The 7,476-nt window shown below is 34.9% G+C and overlaps 1 pseudogene across 1 annotated transcript; it reads left to right on the plus strand.

Annotated features, from left to right (window-relative positions):
- The first annotated feature begins 3,734 nt into the window (after positions 1-3,734).
- LOC143598372 (uncharacterized) lies at positions 3,735-6,415 on the plus strand (annotated as a pseudogene). Its single transcript, XR_013147101.1, has 6 exons — positions 3,735-3,758; positions 4,424-4,495; positions 4,595-4,630; positions 4,702-4,941; positions 5,028-5,169; positions 5,792-6,415. The product of XR_013147101.1 is annotated as an uncharacterized LOC143598372 (transcript).
- Positions 6,416-7,476: the final 1,061 nt, after the last annotated feature.

A 7,476-nucleotide genomic window follows, 5' to 3' on the forward strand; every position in this document is an offset into this window, starting at 1 on the left:
GATGTAGACACACATCACACTCACCTGATCATTGCAATCCTCTACTCCGCCTCTCACCATCAAGTAACTTACTCGTTTTCTGCCTCCGCATTGTAACACAGTCGACGATCGCGGCATCACCGCCACCCTCTTATCTTGCTAGCTTGTCAATGATAGCCATGATCTTTTTCCTTCGGGTTCAAATTTTTTTTGAGAAACGAATGACCCATTTTTTCTATTCGGTTTTCTTTTTGGTCCAGTTAAACGGTTCAGGTCAAGTCATGTAATGTAATAAAAATATTATGCCAATCGATATTAATAGTCAATAATATGAATTCATTAAAGTTGCCTTACACGGAGTTTCATTTTTTAATATATATCCGTTACATCATATTGAAATGTTTCTAAACAAATACCTGATGTACACCCGAAAAATACCATAAAAATATCCGAAAATACCCCTAAAAAATGCAACCTTTAAAAAAAATTCCAATTTATACCCGAAAAATATTCGGAAAACCCTGAAAAAACGGGTTTTCAATACCCAAAATTAGGGTATTCAAATACTCAGTTTTAGAATACCCGGTTCTATACCCGACCCGAACCCGATGCATAGGGTATGGTTTTTTGAGACAATGCCCGGACCGAACCCGACCCGGGTATTACCAATACCTGATTTTCAATGCCCGGTCATACCCGAACCCGATTCCATACCCAAACCCGGGTATTTGAAAAACCCGATTTGTGCACCTCTAATTCTATATATACTATGACAACTAATAGGCCGGCCCAATTATGAAGTTACTTGAAGTAAGTGATTCATATGTCCTTTATGTAAGGCTGTAAGCCCATATTAGATCGAGGCCCATTGATGAGCTTTATGTTAGAACGGGTTTTTGTTATCTACCGGACGGCCGGCTTTTTATATCTTTTCCAAAAGTTTATCCTGACTTTGTCCATTTCAAACACAGAATTCGAATATCGAAATAACTCAAGCATTGTATATGTGATTCGTACTTGACAAGTGGTTTCGGTGTTGGACCTTTTCAAGTCGGTTGAACTGGACCGTATTAGAGGCGACAAAGGCTTATATTGCAGGGGTTGATCAGAGCCCAGTTAACAAAATCTAATGAATTTAAACCAGTGAAACATATTACATACAAATAACATTTTAAAATACAAAAATGAAAAAAATAAGATGGAAATATATGCTCGATAATGAAATTACTTGTAATATCTCTTACAACTTTAGCAAGTTAAGTCATGAATCACGTTGTTAATTATTTTTGCTTTAAGTTTCATGGACTCACTTTAAAGAAAAATCATGACAAGTGACAATCACCTCTAATAATCTTTTTAGGATTTTATTTAAACTTTATAATAATCTTTGAATATATATTTCTAGGAGGGAAATCATATTTCGAATGGTTAGACCAAAACAAAAAAATTATTATGCCTGATTGCTTACATACTAACATAGATGTCATGTACATACAGTACGATTAAATTCATTCAAGTTTGTTTTAGTTAAGTTAGCATGTCAACGAAAGGACATAAACAAACAAGTTCATGTGTTCGTTTATGATTTCATATTTGTTTGGCTATAGTTAAACGCTATTGCGTATCCCAATAATCTTTGACTCAAAAGTGAATAAAACTCAATGCGAATTTAACTAATCAAGAGTGTTCGTCTACATGACATATTTGTCACATATGATATAGATAAACGTTTTATTTCGTTTCAACACTAAAGACATGTGATACACCATGAGCATTTTATATAATACGATGCACAAAATACTTATATAATCATTCATATTTCTCTTCTTCACTATTTCTGATTATCTTTTCCGCATTGCATACAAGTATATATCATTTCTAACATATTATCGGTTCTTAAAGAAACGTGTATTGTTATAGATTTGTACGTTTATACTATAGCACGTTATATATATCTATATATATACTATATATAATACATGAAATATGGGCAAATTAAGGCGCCCAATTTTTAAGTAATTTACAACTTTTATTACCTAAGGTACACCTTATATAGCATGTAAAATAAGGACAAACTTGTCAATTGGAAAATATGTCTTGAAATAGTTACAATATTGCCCACTCAACTTTATTCAACTTTTATAAATTTAAAAAATAGTTACAACTTTGGACCTTAATCTTTACCCATATATTTCTTTTAATTTAGTTGTAAACTAACTTCCCATCAATGATTTTCCAACTGTCACAATTTTTTCATACGTTAATATTTTTTAAAAAAATTGCATGATAAAATGAGCATTTTTATTATCTTTAATTTGGGTATAGTATTGCTATAATTTTTCAAACAAAAAAAATTAACATTTTACGTACTGGTTTTCACAATTCGGTTTTAACAGTTTCTAAGTTATACCGTGAGCGAAACCGTTCGTTCGATTTTTTGTTATTGAGAACCGAAACTCAACTTTTGAAATTTTAAACTAAATCGTTACTAATGGTTTGGTTTCACGCATTGAACTTCAATAATAAATTTACCGTCCGGTCCGCTCTGATTTTATCTCTGCCGATTCAGATTACTATGATTTTTGTTACGCGCACGAACCCGTTTAGTATGAGTTAAAGTGTGTCAAAAGCAATATAGTTAAATATATAATTGGCATAACATTATTTGACATCAACTGACATTAGTGGACAATATTGCCACAAGGATGAAATAAAAACCCAAAGCACGTCTCCAACAATTCATCGCCGTCGTCTTCCGCCGGACCCCACACCGCACGATAAGATACAAACCGCTCGTGAAAGCCACACTGACCAATATAACCCAATTCAATTCCCCCTTTCGTTACACCATCAACAACAATTTCTAAATATCTCAATTAGGGTTTGATAATAATAATATGTTCAGTACTAGCGGAGGTGGAGGAACCTTCTACTGGCTCAGAAACGATGAAGATACGAAAGGAATCGTTGTGGTTTTTGCCTGGGGTTCAATTCAATTGAAGGATTATGTGAATCTTTATTCGTCTTGTGGGTGGAATTCTCTCGTTGTTGTTGCCGATTTTTTCAATCCGTAAGCTCATCTCTACTACTCAATTTTGATTCAGTTTTACACCTTTTAGTATTTAGATTCTGTGTGGGATAATATTCTATTCTAAATGTTAAAGCTATAATAATAATAATAATGATAATGATAATGATAATGATAATGATAATGATAATAATAATAAAGTAATTCGCCTTTTACAATTTGGGGCTTTTGATTATTTTGTGTGTTGTACATTTATTAATGGGGTTTGATTTGTGGCTTGTTTGAGTTAAAAGTGCTTTATTTTATGTTACCATTTCTGTTATTGGTTTAGGATAGATATACATGATTCACCATTATAATACAGATTTTGAGATCAAGTTTCTGTTATGTGGATTTTCTAGTTTCCTAATCCAATTATTATTGCGTAGGTTTTTTCCCGAGAAAGCCACATCACTTGCATTTTCCATCCTCAATGAACTTTTACAGGTACACTTTTTTTAATTTATTTTTTTCTTAAGGGGAATGGAGCGTCCTCTCGGAAATCCTCCCCTAAACCAACCGTCATTCTCATCGCAAACCGAAGGAACCCGCTCATATCCATCAATAGGCGGCAGTGTTACAACCTACACATAGATTTTAATAATTGCAAACTTAATCCAAACATTTGTTAGAGGGTTGCAAGTTTAGTACCCACCTTTAATCTCAATTCGTTTTCAACAGAATAGTGATGTCATGTGCCATTCATGCGAGAGTAATTTTGTGTGTCGTTCAAAACTAATTGGGATTAATGTTGGGGCAGCGTTCGACCCTCTAACAAATGTTTAGTGTTTAGACTTAGTTTGCAAATTTTAAAATCTAGGGACCAAACTTGTAATATGGGCAAACCACATGGACTATTTATGCAATTTTCTCTAACTTTTATATGTTTATTAACTAAGCCCAGTTTTGTAAAAATCGCTAGTCGGTAGTCGGGCGGTGGGGTGGGGACTAGCGATTAATCGGGATTAGTCGAGATTAATCAGATCGAACTTTAATGTACAATTTTCAGTTTTATATATACATGCACACAATTTTATATGTAGTTTTCAGTTTTATACATACACAAACATATTTTGGTTGGAATCTCGCTTGAAACCGGGGTTTTGCTGAAATCTTCTGGGGAAAACGGCCGATTTTGGTCGGAATCTCACCGGAAACCGTTGTTTTTGGTCGGAATCTTGCCGGAAGCCGCCAACTTTGGCCTGATTTGACCGGAAACCGCCGATTTTGGCCGGACTTTACCATTGACCGATTAATTGGCCAATTAGCCCGAAATTAATCAGTGAAGTGGGGACTAGCGATTAATCTGGGATTAATCGGTGACTAGTCGGGATTTTTGCAACATTGACTAAGCCTACCATGTTTTTGTGGGTGTAGGAGTTAAGGGCTAGACCATGCCCGTTAGTCCTTGCATCTTTTTCCGGTGGTTCGCAAGCTTGTATGTACAAGGTTTTACAACTGAGTTTTGTTAACCTTAAACAAACTAAATTTATTTATTTATAAGTTATATGATCACACGAGTAAATATTATTTCTACTTATGTTTCAGATTATTGAAGGCACATGTGAAGCACATCTTAATCTGGTATGTATGCACACCTCCAATTTATTACTTTTGACTATTTTCATTTTCTTATTTGTTTTTTTTTTGTGAAGGATGATAATCGTTTAATTATGGCGTGCATCTCTGGTCAAATGTATGACTCTGGTCCGATCAATGTGACCGGTGATTTGGGTGCCCGATTTGCCCTGAATTCCTCCATTCTCAATGTGCCCGGTTCATCAAAATTATTATCAATGGTTGCAAAAGGTGTCACGTCTGGTCTAGACGCCCTATTTCTAACCAGATTTGGGTCCCACCGCTCTGAATATTGGCAAACGCTTTATTCCTCAGTTGTAAGTTTTTTGCTTATTAAAATTTAAACACGTGTATTTCGTATCATTTATTGAAACACTGCTTCTTTTGTGATGTTAATTTGTAGGGTTTAGGGGCACCGTTTCTCGTGTTGTGTTCGGAAAATGACGATCTTGCCCCTTATCCGGTTATTTGCTCATTTGCTCAACAAGTGCAAGAGTTAGGGGGGCTTATTCGACTTTTTGGATGGAAGGATTCTCCTCATTTAGGTTAGTTTTGACTTTTGAACTCGTATGACTCATTACTAGGCATATTACAGACTCGTTTAGACTTGAGCTCGTTTATTGAACACTAATGGAGCATGTTCGTGTTCAACTCTAGCAAACAAACAGCCGAACATGGGCAGTAAAACAAACGGGGCTTTTTTGCTCGTGTTCGCTCATTAAGAAAATGAGCTTGTTTGTGTTCGTTTATTAACAATATAAACGAACATTTCACGAACGTAAACGAACACATTTGAACATATACGAACGAATATAAGTGTGCTAAAATCTCTTAAAAAGTAATGTGTTGGGCACTTGGGCCTGAACCTAAAAGTTTATTAAAACTAAACTAAGTGGTAGTTGGCCAAAAAATTTTAAATGAATATATTAACGAACAAACTTAAACAATTGTAAACTAGCGAACATATTTGAATGAACATAAACGAATTTAGATATACGACGAGGCTTGTGTTCATGTCCGTTTGTTTAAGTGTACAAAAATTTGTCCATGTTCGTTCGTCTATTATATAAGCGAACCTTCTGCCAAACGGTTCACAAACTGAACTGTGTGGACTGTTTCTAAAATTTACCCGTTTTGAGTTTTGTCTTATTTTTTGTTTTGTCATAGGCCACTACACGCACAATCCCATCCAATACAGGGCAGTTGTAACCGAGTTTCTTGACCAGTCAATTTCAATATTTGGCCAAAAAATTCAAAAACTTGGTGAAAGAACCGGTATGGAGGGAATGCACGATACAATATGTGAATTAATCTGTGATCTTCAAAAGGCAGCAGTTGATTCAAATCAAAGTTTTAGAAGAGTTGCAACTGGGCCAAATGATCACTTTTTCTTGCCAAGTTCAGTCGAGTCTCGGCCCACTAAAGAGTATGGTTCTTTACAAGATGAAGAAAATGAGCGGAAAACAATGGTCCATTTAGCAAGCCCACCAGGCCTGAGCCCGCATAGTGTTCTTGGTCAAGTGTTGTTTGATGTGTGTGTGTAAAAACATTGAAGGTTGGGATATTAAGTTTGAAAACAGAAAGAAGTTTGAAACCAAGAGTAAGCGGTCATGGCCTTTAAAGCGAATGAGACGGTCAAGATTGTGAAAGAGTGAATCTAAGGGTGAGTTTTTAACTTTGTATGATCATGTATATATTAATTTTGGAAGGAGCCGGCATGAAATGTACAGGTATGCGTGTTTAATGTAGAAAACTACTTATGACCTTTTCAGATATTTGAATGATACTATGTTATATACTTATATGACTTTTTCAAGTTTATATAGAAAACTACTTATGGATGTTTCTCTATATGTTGTAGTGGCATGTGCGTGCGAGTGAGCGTGCCAAATTTAAAACCGAAGTATAAATTTTGGTTAGTTATAGCATATCCGAGCCATGGATTAATTATTAGATTCAGTTATTTTTGTTCAGCTAATTCATTTATAGTTCGATTTATCTGGTTATTTGCACACCCCATCGAAGCTACTCTTCTTGCAAGTATATTCAATCTGGATACAATCACAATGAACTTACAAACTTTAAAAATATAATATAATTGAAAAAACATATTATTATAATCTTAAGTCCATTTCATAAGAAAAGTTTTAAGTATGCTAATTTAAAATGCCTACTTGCTTGTAGAGTACTTCATTTATATTGTACTAATCATTCATGAAGTACTACACATTTACACTCTAAAAATTCATGAAGTACTACACATTTACGCTCTAAAAGTCCTAAGAAGGCTTGTGAACTGAGCGGTAGAGATGTTCAAAACGGTTTGGGACTAGGAACCGGAACCGGTTCCTATATTCAAAACCCCTTTTGAAACCGGTTCTAGGCTCGAACCGGTTAGGGAACCGAACCGGTTCTCCCACCCTCGGACCCCTAACCTATGGAACCGGTTCTTACCGGTTCCTAAACCGGTTCCTGCACTGTAACCGGTTCCAACCGGTTACAGTGTAAAATTTTTTTTTTTTTTTTCGTTTTTGTTTGCGATTTGGATTCTAAACTACGATTCGTATTTGTATAGCATGAAAAATAAACAAAACAATTAACATAAAATTCATTTTATTTACTTTAAGAAGTTCAAAAAAAAAAAAGCTTACATGTTTTAAAATCTTCAAAAACAAACTAACAAAACATTAAACTTATAAATATAAAGTTGTGACATATTATTTCTAGAAAAGCCTTCTTGTTCGTCGTAATTATTGAGCGGCGACTTCTTCCTCGGAATTACTTGTAGAAATGCCTTCTTGTTCGTCGTGCACTCGAACATCAAGTGGTGTTTCATCTTCGAGAGTGGTTAC

Source organism: Bidens hawaiensis, unplaced genomic scaffold (assembly GCF_021521415.1).
Source record: "Bidens hawaiensis isolate Kalapana, Puna unplaced genomic scaffold, B.hawaiensis_p1.1 tig00049986_1, whole genome shotgun sequence".
NCBI lineage: Eukaryota > Viridiplantae > Streptophyta > Magnoliopsida > Asterales > Asteraceae > Bidens > Bidens hawaiensis.